This window comes from Callionymus lyra, chromosome 11 (assembly GCF_982586985.1).
Source record: "Callionymus lyra chromosome 11, fCalLyr1.hap1.1, whole genome shotgun sequence".
NCBI lineage: Eukaryota > Metazoa > Chordata > Actinopteri > Syngnathiformes > Callionymidae > Callionymus > Callionymus lyra.
Genome location: NC_141828.1, coordinates 18508848 through 18527851, shown reverse-complemented (window position 1 = coordinate 18527851; position 19004 = coordinate 18508848). Strand labels below are relative to the sequence as shown.

Here is a 19004-nt window from a genome sequence, read left to right as displayed (position 1 = left end):
TAGGCAGAGGGCGCTGACGCCAAGCCATAGGGAACCCTGCAAAAAGTGTAGAGACACTTGTATGTAATGAAGGCAGTAATGTCCCTGCTGTGCTTGTGGAGAGGCAGCTGATATGCATTTGCCAGATCAATCGGGGAAAATACCTTGGCTCATCGCAGGTTGGCCAGCAGCTCATCGATGTGAGTGGCATTGGGTAGCTATGAGAGCTCATGGTAGCTCATGTGGAAGTTGTTATCATTGTTGAAACGCATGCCGCTCCACTACGACGTTAACTTTTGGCAAGAAATGTCTCTCTGGTGCTGTCACAGCATCTTCTAAGCTTGTACCCGTATCCGGCAGCAAGTAGAATATCCTCTGCCCATCAGCGCTAAGGCAATGAAGTCTAGTAGCTCTCTTGCAGGCTTTTGGCCAGGAGTTCCTGGTTACATTCATAACTAACATTTTGTTGTTGCAGATAAGGAGCCACATGTCGAACGGCATGACCGGTTCTCCCGGACACGGTAGAAACATTGCAGGCGCAGTTCACAGACATCTCGTCGTCTTAGTTGAAATCCCCATCGCCAAGTTTGACTTTGTAGCTCACAAAACTTTCACCATTCGATTCATCCTCAACAGGAAGTACAGGATCACAACATCTGCTTTTCTTCTTCTCCTCCTCTAGATACATACAGAGTATAATATTATTCGTTGGTGCCTTCAACACAACATATAACATCTTGGACATTGTTTATAATCAGATATTCATTGATGCTTGACTCATTTTTAGAGTTTTAAATACACTTGCTCCCCCACCCTTGTTGAGTTTAATAAGTAAAAATAATAATAGCAGTCAAGTTAACACCAGAGCATTGACCAGAGGGAACTGCAACGTACAAAGACGCAGCACTAAATTTGGCCAAATGTTGGAGGCACACAGTCATGGAACAGGCTACCATATCAGAAACTTTGACACTTATTCAGTATTTAAAATTGCACTGAAAGAATGATTAAAAACAAACCAGACATGCACTCACAGATAATTCACCTTTATGTTTTTCTTCTCCTTTTCTCTTGGGTTGAAAAGTTTTCAAAATCTTAACCTACAGGTTACTTGTCTATGGTCTGTGTCTATGGTTACCTGTAATGAATTATGTCTTGTACTCTGTGTCATCTATCTGCCTTAGGACAACGGATCTGGAATATTTACATTGTTGCTCTATGCTGACATGTTGATGAATATGCATTGTCCTGGTTCAGATAAATCAATAGTTAAATTACATTTAGCGACATTTATGGCTCTAAATACATGAACTGTTTTGTCATTCATTGTTTTTAAACTCTATCATGATATAGTGCCTTCATGTTAAAGGCCACTAGATGTCACTGTCTTTACAATCTTTGGCTCTAAGCCAATAATTCAATGAAACTTGGCATCATTTTCATTAGTGGCCTTTAAAATTAAAACATTATATCATGATACAGTGTTCTCACTACACAGCTGTATCATGAGGCCTCATCAACCATCACTAATTAATACCTACAAGAATTTTTCTAAGATTATTGGAACATTGTTTGAAAACATACAGCAGCACAAAAATAATAATAACATTTTAAATAAAATTACTATCACTCGAATGAGTTACTAACTACATTTTCTTTTTTTCAATCAGGGAAAAGCATTTGAAGTGTGAATTGTGTTCTTGTTGTATGTTCACATTCACACCAAGCATTTGTTTGCTTTTCCTCATGTCTGTGCAATTTAATGAATCACAGAAATAAAATGTTTAATCAACCATCACTTTAATAGTTTGTTGTGAGGATGGAGTGTGATTGTCATGCAGAGTTAAGTTAAGACTATACTTTCAGGGATCATTTCTATAGTTGTTAACTTGAGAAATGTGTTTCTAGAGTGTTTGGTGTCACTAACCACAATGAAGAGTCATGATATTCCTTCCTGAGCATGAAGCAGACAGAGAATAATGATTTACTTCATATGTTCACTGTCATTGATGATCCTTCTTTACTTCCTTGTGGAGTATTGAGAGGAGGAATATGATCAGAGTGGTTCTTTTATCTTGTTAATGTAACATTTAAATGACAGAATGGATTTGTAATTTAGATGTACTAGCAATGTATCAAGGTAAATTTTCTAATGTACTGTACATGCAATCAAATATTCTCATCAAATGTTTACAAATTATTAAATCACATTTAGTGACATTTATGGATCTGAAACAGTAACTGTTTTGCCGTTAATTATTTTTAAACAACAATAAATGTGATAAGAGTTTTTTTGGATTGCATAAACACTAAAATCAAGTCATACACAATTATAAAAACCTTACACTCATAGAGCAAAACTCCTTTTAAAAATGTCTACACACAGTCAATTGCAAAACACTGAACACACTTGTATACATTAAACACAGATGCATATCATGATTTCACTTCCTTGTAAATTCCAAAGAACTGACTTTCAAATGACCAAACTCATGATGTAACTGGTTAAACCAACACATGGTTGCTTCAATGTAGACGCACCAATCAGGTTGAAGCACTAGAAAAAGGCAGCAGGTGAGTTCACCTGTCTTCTACCATAATGGAACGAGTTAGGCGAGGAAGAGTAAGAATGAGAGGAGGAATACAAAGAGAAGGAGAAGGAGGTGAAGGCATAGGTCATGCCAGAGGATGAGGACGAGGAAGACTAGAACCAGGAATACATGCCGTAAGAAGGAGAGGACCTAGTTTATTCTATGAAATCCAGGCAACATTAGTTGGTCATGTGGTGAACCATAGACTGATGCTGAGAGTTCAGACAAATCTTAGCAGGTTTACAGTGGCATCTGTGATCAGGGAATTTTGACAAGAAAACAGGTAAAAACAAATGTTTCTACAAAGTACTCAAATGCTTAGTATGTACCATATCAGCACTGTTGATACTGGTTCCTGTGTATATCTTTCCACGTAGGATTCAGGGGTGAGAGCGACAAGGAGGGAGAACATGGTTCTAGACAATAATGCAATAACTCTCACAGAAATTAAAGTCAACGTCATTGATAACGAATGCATTTTCAATAATGTCCATCAGGTCTCCCTCTCAACACTGGCTTGCATCCTGAAGAGACATCAAGTTCAGATGAAACAACTGTATCAAGTGACTTTTGAGCAGAATTCAAAGAGGAGCAAACAGCTGTGGCGTGAGTATGTGGAGGTTTGTATTGTTCACTCTACCACTGTGATGTTACACACTGCAAGCTACATGTACTGTGTATTTGATCCATGCTAAACTACACAATCCTGTCCATCACTGTATTACACAGAGTTTTACAGATGGATGTTGAGGAAATCCTACATGAATTCATCTACATAGACGAGGCAGGGTTCAACCTCAGTAAAGCGAGAAGGAGAGGAAGAAACATCATTCACCTCAGGGCTATAATCTACATCCCTGGACAACATGGGGATAACATCACCCTCTGAACTGCCATTACACAGAATGGGGTCCTCCACTGTCATGTCAATAAGATCTCTTATAACTCAGCTCACATTCTGACATTTCTTGACCAACTGCTCAACATCCTCACATTGAACCAAATACAACAGTCATCTGTGACAATGTATCGTTCTACTGCTCTGCACAGGTCCACAACAAGGTTTCAGAACAATCCTCAATGTTCTCCCTGATAGATTTTCTTTTTTTTGTCAGTACTACATATATTCACATTGAAACAAACCTTTTTCTTGCTAGAGTTAAATAAATCATAATAATAGCAACCCATGAATAAAATAGTTTATTGTGAGGATGGAGTGTGATTGTCATGCAGAGTTAAGTTAAGACTATACTTTCAGGGATCATTTCTATAGTTGTTAACTTGAGAAATGTGTTTCTAGAGTGTTTGGTGTCACTAACCACGATGAAGAGTCATGATATTCCTTCCTGAGCATGAAGCAGACAGAGAATAATGTTTTACTTCATATGTTCACTGTCATTGATGATCCTTCTTTACTTCCTTGTGGAGTATTGAGAGGAGGAATATGATCAGAGTGGTTCTATTATCTTGTTAATGTAACATTTAAAAGTGTGCAGGTTTAACTTTAGTTACATTTAACACAACATTTAACTTTGATATATTGTTTCTAAAATGTGATCATGAAAGAGATTAAATGTGTTGTTTTAATATACTATCAAAAAGTATTGATAGTATCGGAAGCGTATCAGACAAAATCACTAGAGTTTCAGTTTTGAACACATACTAACAAAATGATTCAAAGCTAATTTTCCTTGTAAACTAAAAATACAATTTGAATAATTTTTAAATTAGAAGATTCTCATAAAAATAATTTGTTTACAAAGGATTATTAAATTACATTTTGTGACATTTATATCTCATGTAACAGTGTCTTCATGTCTAAGGCCACTAGATGTCACTCTCTACATTACAGTCTTTGGTTCTTACCCAATAATTCAATAAATTCTGGCATCATTTTGAATCAAGATTACCATCAAGTGGCCTCATATATGTACACACTGTATCATGATACAGTTTATATTGAAATAACTTTTTTTGTTTGCTAGCGTTAAATAATAATAATAATAATTCTAATAAACCATGAATAAAATAGTTTGTTGTGAGGATGGAGTGTGATTGTCATGCAGAGTTAAGTTAAGACTATACTTTCAGGGATCATTTCTATAGTTGTTAACTTAAGAAATGTGTTTCTAGAGTGTTTGGTGTCACTAACCACAATGAAGAGTCATGATATTCCTTCCTGAGCATGAAGCAGACAGAGAATAATGATTTACTTCATATGTTCACTGTCATTGATGATCCATCTTTACTTCCTTGTGGAGTATTGAGAGGAGGAATATGATCAGAGTGGTTCTTTTATCTTGTTAATATAACATGTAATGTAATTAAGATGTACTAGCAATGTATCAAGGTAAATTTTCTAATGTACTGTACATGCAATCAAATATTCTCATCAAATGTTTACAAATTATTAAATCACATTTAGTGACATTTATGGATCTGAAACAGTAACTGTTTTGCCGTTAATTATTTTTAAATAACAATAAATGTGATACAAGTTTTTTTGGATTGCATAAACACTAAAATCAAGTCATACACAATTATAAAAACCTTACACTCATAGAGCAAAACTCCTTTTAAAAATGTCTACACACAGTCAATTGCAAAACACTGAACACACTTGTATACATTAAAAACAGATGCATATCATGATTTCACTTCCTTGTAAATTCCAAAGAACTGACTTTCAAATGACCAAACTCATGATGTAACTGGTTAAACCAACACGGTTGCTTCAATGTAGACGCACCAATCAGGTTGAAGCACTAGAAAAAGGCAGCAGGTGAGTTCACCTGTCTTCTACCATAATGGAACGAGTAAGGCGAGGAAGAGTAAGAATGAGAGGAGGAATACAAAGAGAAGGAGAAGGAGGTGAAGGCACAGGCCAGAGGACGAGGACGAGGAAGACTAGAACCAGGAATACATGCCGTAAGAAGGAGAGGACCAAGTTTATTCTATGAAATCCAGGCAACATTAGTTGATCATGTGGTGAACCATAGACTGATGCTGAGAGTTCAGACAAATCTTAGCAGGTTTACAGTGGCATCTGTGATCAGGGAATTTTGACAAGAAAACAGGTAAAAACAAATGTTTCTACAAAGGTAATCAACTGCTTAGTATGTACCATATCAGCACTGTTGATACTGGTTCCTGTGTATATCTTTCCACGTAGGATTCAGGGGCGAGAGCGACAAGGAGTGAGAACATGGTTCTAGACAATAATTCAATAACTCTCACAGAAATTAAAGTCAACGTCATTGATAACGAAGGCATTTTCAATAATGTCCATCAGGTCTCCCTCTCAACACTGGCTCGCATCCTGAAAAGACATCAAGTTCAAATGAAACAACTGTATCAAGTGACTTTTGAGCAGAATTCGAAGAGGAACAAACAGCTGTGGCGTGAGTATGTGGAGGTTTGTATTGTTCACTCTATCACTGTGATGTTACACACTGCAAGCTACATTTACTGTGTATTAGATCCATGCTATACACTAAACAATTAAAACACCTTAATCTTCTTTATAATTCTCTTCATCACTTATTAGAGTGTCTGAAGACATTAAGGCTTAAAAACAAATGTTAGTAAAGTAAAAGGTATGTGGAGCGTGACTTGAGCCCATGGAGTATGTTTGCATTAAAATGATTTATTTTTTACAGAGTTATAAAAGAATAATAATTTTAATAAACCATGAATAAAATAGTTTGTTGTGAGGATGGAGTGTGATTGTCATGCAGAGTTAAGTTAAGACTATACTTTCAGGGATCATTTCTATAGTTGTTAACTTGAGAAATGTGTTTCTAGAGTGTTTGGTGTCACTAACCACAATGAAGAGTCATGATATTCCTTCCTGAGCATGAAGCAGACATAGAATAATGATTTACTTCATATGTTCACTGTCATTGATGATCCTTCTTTACTTCCTTGTGGAGTATTGAGAGGAGGAATATGATCAGAGTGGTTCTTTTATCTTGTTAATATAACATTTAAATGGAAGCACAGATAGCATTAGTGCAAAGTTGCTAGACTGTGTGACTATGAAACAGGGAATACATTTGTAACATGAATAAATTAGCAAATAGTATTGAGTAAAGGGTTCTAATATACTATAAATGCAATCAGATATCCTCATAAATATGTTTACAAGGAATTATTGAATTACATTTAGAGACATTTATGGATCAAAAACATGAACTGTTTTGTCATTCATTGTTTTTAAAAAATGAATAAATATGATTAATACTAGTGATGGTTGATGAAGCCTCATGATGCAACTGTGTATTTTTAAGGCCACTAGATGTCACTCTTTTCTTTCCATCTATCTCTAATCCACCGATTCAATGAAACATGGCATAATTTTCCAACTAAGAGTGCCATCTAGTGGCCTCACAAATGATAGTGTTTTGCTACACAGCTGTTTCATGAGGCCTCATCAACCCATCACTAATAAATACCTACAAGAATATTTCAAAGATAACCTGAAAAAAATGTTTAAAACCTAAAGTACAGTAAATCTAATAATACAATAGAAACATCTTCCTCTTCTTCATCTAAATCTTCTATCACTTATTAAAGTGCCTGACGAAATTTAGGCTTGAAAAAAATGGTAGTAAAGTAGAAAGAATAGAATAGAAATAGAAAAGCTTTATTCATCCCCAGAGGGGAAACACACTTTCACAACAGCGCAGTTGAAAAAAATAAAGTGCAAGGAAAAAAGAAATAATAAAAGGGATAATACAAAATAAAAACGATCTTAAGAATATACAAATTATTTACAAAATTAGAAATTTGACACTATTAACAAAATAAAATAGAATAAAAATAAAATAAAATAGAAATAAAAAATGGAAAAAAATAAAATAAAAAGCACACGAGAAGAAAAACACTCTACGGATTAGCATCAGGATATTTAAAGTAGAGAGTTAAATATCCTGACACCAGTTGGGATGAAGGACCTTCTATAACGCTCCGTCCTACACTGGGGGTGCCTGAGCCTGCCACTGAAGGAGCTGGCCAGCTCCTCCACGGTCAGGTGCAGTGGGTGAAGAGTGTTGTCCATGATGGAGGATAGTCTGGAGAGTGTCCTCCTCTCTCCCACCTCCTCCACCGAGTCCAGCGAGCGGCCCAGGACAGAGCCGGCCCTCGTGACCAGCCTGTTCAGTCTCTTCCTGTCCCGGTCCGTGCTGCCTGCTCCCCAGCAGACCACAGCGTAGTGGATAGCAGAGGCTACCACAGAGTCATAAAAGGTCCTTAAAAGTGGTCTGCACACTCCGAAGGACCTCAGTCTCCCCAGGAGGTGGAGGCGACTTCGGCCCTTCTTATACACGGCGTTGATGTGTGTGGACCAGTTCAGTTTATTGTTGAGGTGAACACCCAGGTATTTGAAGCTGTCCACCAGCTCAATGTCCGAGCCCTGGATGCTCACCGGTTGATGTGGTGGGGACTTTTTCCTGAAGTCAATCACCATCTCCCTTGTCTTACCGGTGTTTAAGCAAAGGTAGTTGCTCTCACACCAGTCAACAAAGTCCTTGATGACTGACCTGTACTCCAGCTCGCCCCCCCCAGACACGCAGCCCACAATGGCCGAGTCGTCGGAAAACTTCTGGAGGTGACAGCTGCTGGAGTCATAGGTAAAGTCCGCCGTGTAGAGGGAAAAAAGGAAAGGTTTCAGCACTGTCATTGAGGCACCCCGGGGCTGCAGATGGTCACCTCAGACCTGCAGTCCTGCAGCCTCACATACTGCGGCCTGTTGGTGAGGTAGTCCATCGTCCATGCTGCCAGCTGTGTCCCAACTCCTGCGTCCTCCATCTTCTTCCTTAGCAGCGCCGGCTGGATGGTGTTGAAAGCACTTGAGAAGTCAAAAAACATGACTCTCACAGTGCTACCGGCGGCTTCCAGATGAGTCAGTGCCCGGTGCTGCAGGTAGATGACGGCGTCATCCACCCCCATCTTTGGCCTGTAGGCGAACTGCAGCGGATCCAACGCAGAGCTCACCGTCGTGCGTAGCTCGCGGAGTACCAGCCTCTAAAAGGTCTTCATCAGATGGGAGGTCAGGGCGACTGGTCTGAAGTGGCTCGGCTCCTTTGCGTGTACCGCCTTGGGAACCGGAACCACACAGGAGGTCTTCCACTGGACCGGGACCTTCTCCAGTTTGAGGCTCAGGTTGAAGATGTGTGTGACCAACTCACAAAGTTGATCAGCACAGTCCCTGAGCAGTCTGGGGCTGAGTCCATCTGGTCCAGCAGCTTTCCTGATCTTCAGTCGCCTTAATTCTCTCCTCACCTGTTCAGATGTAACAGAGAGAGGTGGCTGTGGGGGTTTGGGCAGCTGAGGCAGTAGGGCGTGTTGGGGGGGAGAAAGGTGGCTTGGAGGTGAGAACAGTTGGGGGGAGGGGGCTGAAGCAGGGGAAAAACAGCTTTGTGAAGAGTGAGGGGCAGAGGTGGAGGGGGGAGAGGGGCCCTGATCAAACCGGTTGAAATACTGGTTAAGTTCAGTGGCCCATCTTTCCCCCTGCTGTGGCTCTGGCTCCACTCTGGCCATGACCTGAGATGTTCTTCAGGCCTTTCCACACATCCCTTGTGTTTCCCTGCGCCAGTTGCTCCTCCAGTTTCCTCTTGTATTCGTCCTTGGCCATCCTGATCGCCTTCTTGAGTTCACGCTGGACCTCCTTAAGCTCCTCTCTGCTGAAGCAAACACCCTCTTCTTCTTGTTCAGCAGAACTTGAAGTTGAGGGGTCACCCATGGCTTGGTGTTGGCAAAGCACCGCACCTTGCGGGTCGGCGTGACGTTGCCCTCACAGAACTTTATGTAATCCGTGGAATGGTCATTGAAGGTGTCGATGTCATCACCATGAGAGAACACGCTCCAGTCCGTAGACTCAAAGCAGTCTCTCAGCCTCTCCTTGGCTTCATCATTCCACATCTTAACAGTTATTTTCTGTGCAGGCTGTCTCCTCACCATGGGAGTGTATTCAGGTCGCAGACGTATCAGGTTGTGATCAGAGCGGCCGAGGGGGGGTGGGGGGATGGAGGTGTAGGCACCTTTTACATTTGCATATAAAAGGTCCAGAGTCTTGTCCTCCCGGGTGTGGCACTTCACGTATTATGTGAAGGTGGGAAGAATGGAGGAAAGTGAGGCATGGTTGAAATCTCCGTTAATGAGCAGGAGAGAGTTCGGGTGTTTGAGCTGCAGGTCCGACACTGAGGCGCTCAGCCTCTCGCTCGCTGCGGCTGCGTCCGCAGAGGGAGGAATGTAAACAGTGAACACAACAACAGTGAACACAATCACATGTGAGAACTACCTGTGGACTACTTCACCAACCGTCCACAGTTCGTGAGGACCCGGGATGGTGTTTCGAGGACTGTACTGTGCAGTGTAGGAGTCCCCCAGGGAACAGTGTTAGCACCGTTCCTTTTTTCACTGTACACTGCAGACTTCCAACACCTGTCTCCCACCAGTCACCTGCAGAAGTTCTCGGACGACTCCGCCATCGTCGGCCTCATTAGGGACGGGGATGACGGGCCGTACCGGGGACTTGTCCAGGACTTTGTTGACTGGTGCCTGGAAAACCACCTTCAGATCAACTCCAGCAAAACTAAGGAGTTGATTGTGGATTTCCGGCAGTGTCCCTCCATCTCCCCCTCACCACTGAACATCCAGGGACAGGACATTGAGATTGTCACGACTTACAAGTTCCTGGGTGTTCACCTCAACAACCGCCTGGACTGGGTGGATAACACTGCTGCTCTTTATAAAAAAGGGCGGAGTAGAATCTACCTGCTCCGGAGGTTGAGGTCGTTTGGTGTCCGGGGGCCACTCCTGAAGTCATTCTATGACTCAGTAGTGGCCTCTGCCATCTTCAACGGTGTGGTCTGCTGGGGGAGCAGCATGACAGCAAAGGATAGGGCTAAACTGGACAGCCTTATTAAGAAAGCCGGTTACGTCCTAGGGCGCCCCCTGGATCCTGTGGAGGAAGTGACTGGAGGGAGGATGCGGAGCAAGCTGGGCTCCATAAGGAGGAACTTGTCTCACCCTCTCCAGCACACACTGAGGGCATTGAGGAGCTCCATCAGTGATAGGATGCTCCATCCCCGGTGTGTGAGGGAGAGGTACCGCAGGTCTTTCCTCCCTGCTGCCATCAGACTCCACAACAAGAACACACCAAGATAACTATTTAACTGCACCTCTTGTTATTTATGTAAATATTATTGTGTATATATTATATAGCGCAGATTTATCTTTTATTCCATTTAGATTTTCTTTCTCGTTTTTATTTCTGGGTGTTTTTATTTCTCTTGCTGTTGTTAAACCGAATTTCCCCTCGCGGGACTAATAAAGGTTTTCTGATTCTGATTCTGATTCTGAACTCCCTCGGGATGTAATACGGGTGGATGCCCACCGCAACAAACTCTATGTCCTTAGTGCACACTTGTTCTTTAATGGAGAAAGTACGTGGAGCGTGACTTGAGCCCATGGAGTATGTTTGCATTAAAATTACATTTTTTTTGATAGTTATAAAATTATAATAATTGTAATAAACCATGAATAAAATAGTTTGTTGTGAGGATGGAGTGTGATTGTCATGCAGAGTTAAGTTAAGACTATACTTTCAGGGATCATTTCTATAGTTGTTAACTTGAGAAATGTGTTTCTAGAGTGTTTGGTGTCACTAACCACAATGAAGAGTCATGATATTCCTTCCTGAGCATGAAGCAGTAACCAATAACGATTTACTTCATATGTTCACTGTCATTGATGATCCTTCTTTACTTCCTTGTGGAGTATTGAGAGGAGGAATATGATCAGAGTGGTTCTTTTGTCTTGTTAATATAGCAATTAAATGAGAGCAGTTACCTAAATGGCTGGAACTCTCTCTGACTTTGGTAGAATGTTTCAAAAATGTATCTCTGTGAACCTGAAATTGAATTTGGAATTTAGATATAATAGCAACATACTGTAAAGCAGGGGTGTCAAACTGGTCCAGAAAAGGGCCAGGGTGGTGTAGGCTTTTGTTCCAACCAGTCAAGCACATATAGTTGAACCAATCAGGTGTCTGAAGACAGTAATTAATTAAATGTCAGTCAGGTGTTGCTTGTTTAAGCCGACACCTGATTGGTTAACTCATGTTAACCATGACTTATGGGGCGTCATAGCTCAGATGGTAAAATGGTTGCCTGCAGTACAAAAAAAGGTTGCAGGTTCAATCCCAGCACCAGACTAGCTTGTGTTGTTGTGTCCCTGAGCTTTCTTACATTTACCCTGATTGCTCCTGATGGCAGACTTGGCGCGTGTGTGCAGCCTACTCCCATCAGTATGTGTGAATGGCTGTCAAAGCGCTTTGTGACCCTGGTCTAGAAAGGCGCTATATAAATAGAGATTATTATTACGTGTGCTTGACTGGTTGGAACAAAAACCTACACCACCCTGGCCCTTTTCTGGACCAGTTTGACACCCCTGGTGTAGATTCACATTTTATTATCCTTGTATACTTATAATTCTAATCTAGAATATTCTAATCAGAATATGTTCACAATGGGTCATTCAATTAAAATGTGACATTTATGGATCTTAAAACATTAACTGTCTTGTCGTACATTGTTTTTAAACAACAATAAATGAGATTAAAACTATAAATGGTTTGATGAAGCCTCATGATACCACTGTGAATTTTGAAAGGCCACTAGATGTCACTCTCTTCTTTATAATATTCGGCTCTAATAGAATAATTCAATGGAACCTGGAATCATTTTTCCAATTTTGAGTGACATCTAGTGGCCTCATAAATTAAGACACAATCATGTTGGAGTGTCTTCACTACACAGTTGTATCATGAAGCCTCATCAACCATCACTAATTAATACCTACAAGAATATTTCTAAGATTATCTGGAACATTGTTTTTAAAACATACAGTAGAATAAATCTAATAATACAATAAAAACACCTTAACCTTCTTGATCTACATCTACTATCACTTATTAAAGTGTCTGATGACATTAATGCTTAAAAGAAATATGGTAGTAAAATAAAAAGTAAGTTGAGCGTGACTTGAGCCCATGTAGTATGTTTGCATTAAAGTACATTTTTTTGATAGTTATAAAATAATAATAATAATTTTAATAAACCATGAATAAAATAGTTTGTTGTGAGGATGGAGTGTGATTGTCATGCAGAGTTAAGTTAAGACTATACTTTCAGGGATCATTTCTATAGTTGTTAACTTGAGAAATGTGTTTCTAGTATGTTTGGTGTCACTAACCACAATGAAGAGTCATGATATTCCTTCCTGAGCATGAAGCAGACAGAGAATAACGATTTACTTCATATGTTCACTGTCATTGATGATCCTTCTTTACTTCCTTGTGGAGTATTGAGAGGAGGAATATGATCAGAGTGGTTCTTTTGTCTTGTTAATATAGCAATTAAATGAGAGCAGTTACCTAAATGGCTGGAACTCTCTCTGACTTTGGTAGAATGTTTCAAAAATGTATCTCTGTGAACCTGAAATTGAATTTGGAATTTAGATATAATAGCAACATACTGTAAAGCAGGGGTGTCAAACTGGTCCAGAAAAGGGCCAGGGTGGTGTAGGCTTTTGTTCCAACCAGTCAAGCACATATAGTTGAACCAATCAGGTGTCTGAAGACAGTAATTAATTAAATGTCAGTCAGGTGTTGCTTGTTTAAGCCGACACCTGATTGGTTAACTCATGTTAACCATGACTTATGGGGCGTCATAGCTCAGATGGTAAAATGGTTGCCTGCAGTACAAAAAAAGGTTGCAGGTTCAATCCCAGCACCAGACTAGCTTGTGTTGTTGTGTCCCTGAGCTTTCTTACATTTACCCTGATTGCTCCTGATGGCAGACTTGGCGCGTGTGTGCAGCCTACTCCCATCAGTATGTGTGAATGGCTGTCAAAGCGCTTTGTGACCCTGGTCTAGAAAGGCGCTATATAAATAGAGATTATTATTACGTGTGCTTGACTGGTTGGAACAAAAACCTACACCACCCTGGCCCTTTTCTGGACCAGTTTGACACCCCTGGTGTAGATTCACATTTTATTATCCTTGTATACTTATAATTCTAATCTAGAATATTCTAATCAGAATATGTTCACAATGGGTCATTCAATTAAAATGTGACATTTATGGATCTTAAAACATTAACTGTCTTGTCGTACATTGTTTTTAAACAACAATAAATGAGATTAAAACTATAAATGGTTTGATGAAGCCTCATGATACCACTGTGAATTTTGAAAGGCCACTAGATGTCACTCTCTTCTTTATAATATTCGGCTCTAATAGAATAATTCAATGGAACCTGGAATCATTTTTCCAATTTTGAGTGACATCTAGTGGCCTCATAAATTAAGACACAATCATGTTGGAGTGTCTTCACTACACAGTTGTATCATGAAGCCTCATCAACCATCACTAATTAATACCTACAAGAATATTTCTAAGATTATCTGGAACATTGTTTTTAAAACATACAGTAGAATAAATCTAATAATACAATAAAAACACCTTAACCTTCTTGATCTACATCTACTATCACTTATTAAAGTGTCTGATGACATTAATGCTTAAAAGAAATATGGTAGTAAAATAAAAAGTAAGTTGAGCGTGACTTGAGCCCATGTAGTATGTTTGCATTAAAGTACATTTTTTTGATAGTTATAAAATAATAATAATAATTTTAATAAACCATGAATAAAATAGTTTGTTGTGAGGATGGAGTGTGATTGTCATGCAGAGTTAAGTTAAGTCTATACTTTCAGGGATCATTTCTATAGTTGTTAACTTGAGAAATGTGCTTCTAGAGTGTTTGGTGTCACTAACCACAATGAAGAGTCATGATATTCCTTCCTGAGCATGAAGCAGACAGAGAATAATGATTTACTTCATATGTTCACTGTCATTGATGATCCTTCTTTACTTCCTTGTGGAGTATTGAGAGGAGGAATATGATCAGAGTGGTTCTTTTATCTTGTTAATATAACATTTAAAAGTGTGCAGGTACAACTTTAGTTATATTTAACACAACATTTAACTTTGATAGTTTCTAAAATGTGACCATGAAAGAGAGAATCACTTTGTAATTTGTATGTACTATCAAAAAGTATTGATAGTATTGGAACCTTATCAGGGGAAATCATCAGTTTCAGTTTTGTTCAAAGCTAATTTTCCTTGTAAACTGAAAATACAACTTGAACAATTCTAAACTAGAAAATGATCATCAAAATAATGGATTTGTTATTGAGATGTACTAGCAAAAAGTTACAAGGTACGTTTTCTTACATACTATACATACAATCAATATAATTACATTCAAGAATATTATCATCAAAATAATATGGTTGCAAAGTATTATTAAATCACATTTAGTGACATTTATCACTATAAAAATATTAACTGTTTTGTCATTCATTATTTTTCAACAGCAATAAATGTAAATAATAATAGTGATGGATTAATGAGGCTTCATGGAACAGTTGTGTAGCTGTCTCATGATACACTGCCCTAATGTTGAAAGGCCACTAGATGTCACTCTCTTCTTTGTATTGTTAGGATCTATTCTAATATTTAAATTAAACCTGGCGTCAGTTTTAAACTGAGAGTGCCATCTAGTTGTCTTTGAAATGAAGTCACTGTATCATGATACAGCTGTGTATTTTGAAAGGCCACTAGATGTCACTCTCTTCTTTACAATTTTAGGGTAAAATCCAATAATTCAATTAATCCTGGCATCATTTTAAATTTGGAGTGACATCTAGTGGCCTTAAAATGAAGTTACTGTATCATGATACAATAATATTTCTGAGATTATCAGGAACATTGTTCTAAAAATCTCCAGATTTTGTGACTAAGTCTACTTTAGTTTTTTTAAGTCATGCAGTGAAAACCATGTGGAGTTTGAATTGTGTTCTTGTTGTATGTTCACATTGAAACAACCTTTTTTCTACAGTTAAATAATAAATATAATAATTATATTAAACCATGAATAAAATAGTTTGTTGTGAGGATGGAGTGTGATTGTCATTCAGAGTTAAGTTAAGACTATACTTTCAGGGATCATTTCTATAGTTGTTAACTTGAGAAATGTGTTTCTAGAGTGTTTGGTGTCACTAACCACAATGAAGAGTCATGATATTCCTTCCTGAGCATGAAGCAGACAGAGAATAATGATTTACTTCATATGTTCACTGTCATTGATGATCCTTCTTTACTTCCTTGTGGAGTATTGAGAGGAGGAATATGATCAGAGTGGTTTTTTTATCTTGTTAATATAACATTTAAATGAGAGCTGTTACCTAAATGGCTGCAATTCTCTCTGACTTTGGAAGAATGTTTAAAAAACGTTTCACTGTGAACCAGAAATTTAATTTGGAATTTAGATATACTAGCAACATACTGTAAAGCAGGGTCTCAAACTGGTCCAGAAAAGGGCCAGGGTGGTGTAGGTTTTTGTTCCAACCAGTCAAGCACATATAGTTGAACCAATCAGGTGTCTGAAGACAGTAATTAATTAATTGTCAGTCAGGTGTTGCTTGTTTAAGCCGACACCTGATTGGTTAACTCATGTGTGCTTGACTGGTTGGAATAAAAACCTACACCACCCTGGCCCTTTTCTGGACCAGTTTGACACCCCTGGTGTAGATTGACATTTTATTATCCTTGTATACTTATAATTCTAATCTAGAATATTCTCATCAGAATATGTTCACAATGGGTCATTAAATTAAAATGTGACATTTTTGGATCTAAAAACATTAACTGTCTTGTCGTTCATTGTTTTTAAACAACAATAAATGAGATTAAAACTATAAATGGTTTGATGAAGCCTCATGATACCACTGTGTATTTTGAAAGGCCACTAGATGTCACTCTCTTCTTTATAATATTCGGCTCTAATAGAATAATTCAATGGAACCTGGAATCATTTTTCCAATTTTGGGTGACATCTAGTGGCCTCATAAATTAAGACACAATCATGTTGGAGTGTCTTCACTACACAGTTGTATCATGAAGCCTCATCAACCATCACTAATTAATACCTACAAGAATATTTCTAAGATTATCTGGAACATTGTTTTAAAAACATACAGTAGAATAAATCTAATAATACATTAAAAGCACCGTAACCTTCTTGATCTACATCTTCTATCACTTATTAAAGTGTCTGATGACATTTATGCTTAAAAAAATATGGTAGTAAAATAGAAAGTTAGTTGAGCGTGACTTGAGCCCATGTAGTATGTTTGCATTAAAGTACATTTTTTTGATAGTTATATAATAATAATTATATTAAACCATGAATAAAATAGTTTGTAGTGAGGATGGAGTGTGATTGTCATGCAGAGTTAAGTTAAGACTATACTTTCAGGGATCATTTCTATAGTTGTTAACTTGAGAAATGTGTTTCTAGAGTGTTTGGTGTCACTAACCACAATGAAGAGTCATGATATTCCTTCCTGAGCATGAAGCAGACAGAGAATAATGATTTTCTTCATATGTTCACTGTCATTGATGATCCTTCTTTACTTCCTTGTGGAGTATTGACAGGAGGAATATGATCAGAGTGGTTCTTTATCTTGTTAATGTAATATTTGAAAATGTGCATTTACAACAAGAGTTAAACTCAACACAACATTTAACTTTAACAGATTCTTTCTAAAATGTGAACATGAAAGAGAATAACTTTGTAATTTTTACGTACTATCAAAAAGTATTGATAGTATTGGAACCTTATTATCAGGTGCAATCATCAGTTTCAGTTTTGTTCACATACTAACAAAATGTATTCAAAGCTTATTTTCGTTGTAAACTGAAAATACAACTTAAACAATTCTAAACTAGAAAATTATCATCAAAATAATAGATTTGTTATTTAGATGTACTAGCAAAAAGTAACAAGGTATGTTGTCTTATATTCTAAACATACAATCCATATAATTACATTCAAGAATATTTTCATCAAAATAATATGGTTGCAAAGTATTATTAAATCACATTTAGTGACATTTATTGCTTTAAAAATAGTAACTGTTTTGTCATTCATTGTTTTTCAAGAGCAATACATGTAAATAAAACTAGTGATGGATTAATGAGGCTTCATGAAAAAGCTGTGTAGCTGTCTCATGATACACTGCCCTCATGTTGAAAGGCCACTAGATGTCACTCTCTTCTTTGTAATGTTAGGATCTATTCTAATAATTCAATTAAACCTGGCGTCAATTTTAAACTGAGGGTGTCATCTTGTGGTCTTTGAAATGTAGTCACTGTATCATGATACAGCTGTTTATTTTGAAAGGCCACCAGATGGCACGCTCTTCTTTACCATGTTTGGCTATAATCCAATAATTCAATGAATCCTGGCATCATTTTAAATTTAGAGTGCCACCTAGTGGCCTAAAAATGAAGTTATTGCATCCAGTGAAAATCATGTGAAATGTGAATTGTGTTTGTGTTGAATCTTCACATTGAAACAACCCTTTTTTTGCTACAGTTAATTAATAAATATCGTAGAAATTCTAATAAACCAATAGAATGTTTACACCTAACATATGTTTTTAACAACATTTGTAAATGTTGTCTTTTACAATGGATTCATATGAGTTTTTGTCTTGAGTATCTTTGTGTTTTTTTGTTTATTTTATGTTTAATCTTGATTTGAAAATAATTGTGTATTTGCTGTGAAATACATAAAGCATTTGTTCGCTTTTCCTCATGTCTGAGCAATTTAATGAATCACAAAAATAAAATGTTTAATCAACCGTCACTTTAATAGTTTGTTGTGAGGATGGAGTGTGATTGCCATGCAGAGTTAAGTTAAGACTATACTTTCAGGGATCATTTCTATAGTTGTTAACTTGAGAAATGTGTTTCTAGAGTGTTTGGTGTCACTAACCACAATGAAGAGTCATGATATTCCTTCCTGAGCATGAAGCAGACAGAGAATAATGATTTACTTCATATGTTCACTGTCATTGATGATCCATCTTTACTTCCTTGTGGAGTATTGAGAGGAGGAATATGATCAGAGTGGTTCTTTTATCTTGTTAATATAACATTTAAATGATAGAGTTGATTTTGAAGTATCAATCTCATAAATATGGTCAAAAGAAAAAAAACCATTTACATTAAGTAACTTTAAATTCACTCCTGTTGCTTCACTTTACAACAATAACCTTCACCTGCATCAATGAGAACCTACAGATTTTTACATTTGTCACTTTTTTTTTTTTTACAATGAATACAAAACATACATAAAATTGAGGCCACTAGATGTCAATCTTAAGTTCGAAAAATGGTGTCAAGTTCCATTGAAGTATTGAAATAGAGCTAATATTATAAAGACAGTGACATCTAGTGGCCTTTAACATGAAGACACGATCATGATATGGTTTAAAAACAAAGAATGACAAGACATT

At 37.7% G+C, this 19004-nt stretch overlaps 10 non-coding genes across 10 annotated transcripts; all 10 read left to right on the top strand.

Annotated features, from left to right (window-relative positions):
• The first annotated feature begins 1829 nt into the window (after positions 1-1829).
• LOC148069479 (small nucleolar RNA U3) lies at positions 1830-2045 on the top strand. The gene has a single exon (XR_015713101.1). It is a non-coding gene; the product is annotated as a small nucleolar RNA U3 (small nucleolar RNA).
• A 1767-nt stretch (positions 2046-3812) lies between these two features.
• LOC148069478 (small nucleolar RNA U3) lies at positions 3813-4028 on the top strand. The gene has a single exon (XR_015713127.1). It is a non-coding gene; the product is annotated as a small nucleolar RNA U3 (small nucleolar RNA).
• A 617-nt stretch (positions 4029-4645) lies between these two features.
• LOC148069477 (small nucleolar RNA U3) lies at positions 4646-4861 on the top strand. The gene has a single exon (XR_015713043.1). It is a non-coding gene; the product is annotated as a small nucleolar RNA U3 (small nucleolar RNA).
• Positions 4862-6316: 1455 nt separating this feature from the next.
• LOC148069476 (small nucleolar RNA U3) lies at positions 6317-6532 on the top strand. The gene has a single exon (XR_015713059.1). It is a non-coding gene; the product is annotated as a small nucleolar RNA U3 (small nucleolar RNA).
• A 4634-nt stretch (positions 6533-11166) lies between these two features.
• LOC148069475 (small nucleolar RNA U3) lies at positions 11167-11381 on the top strand. Its single transcript, XR_015713058.1, has one exon. It is a non-coding gene; the product is annotated as a small nucleolar RNA U3 (small nucleolar RNA).
• Positions 11382-12750: 1369 nt separating this feature from the next.
• LOC148069474 (small nucleolar RNA U3) lies at positions 12751-12966 on the top strand. Its single transcript, XR_015713039.1, has one exon. It is a non-coding gene; the product is annotated as a small nucleolar RNA U3 (small nucleolar RNA).
• A 1369-nt stretch (positions 12967-14335) lies between these two features.
• LOC148069473 (small nucleolar RNA U3) lies at positions 14336-14551 on the top strand. Its single transcript, XR_015713048.1, has one exon. It is a non-coding gene; the product is annotated as a small nucleolar RNA U3 (small nucleolar RNA).
• A 1075-nt stretch (positions 14552-15626) lies between these two features.
• Positions 15627-15842, top strand: LOC148069472 (small nucleolar RNA U3). The gene has a single exon (XR_015713100.1). It is a non-coding gene; the product is annotated as a small nucleolar RNA U3 (small nucleolar RNA).
• A 1099-nt stretch (positions 15843-16941) lies between these two features.
• LOC148069471 (small nucleolar RNA U3) lies at positions 16942-17157 on the top strand. The gene has a single exon (XR_015713134.1). It is a non-coding gene; the product is annotated as a small nucleolar RNA U3 (small nucleolar RNA).
• Positions 17158-18404: 1247 nt separating this feature from the next.
• On the top strand, positions 18405-18620 carry LOC148069470 (small nucleolar RNA U3). The gene has a single exon (XR_015713035.1). It is a non-coding gene; the product is annotated as a small nucleolar RNA U3 (small nucleolar RNA).
• The last annotated feature ends 384 nt before the right edge of the window (positions 18621-19004 follow it).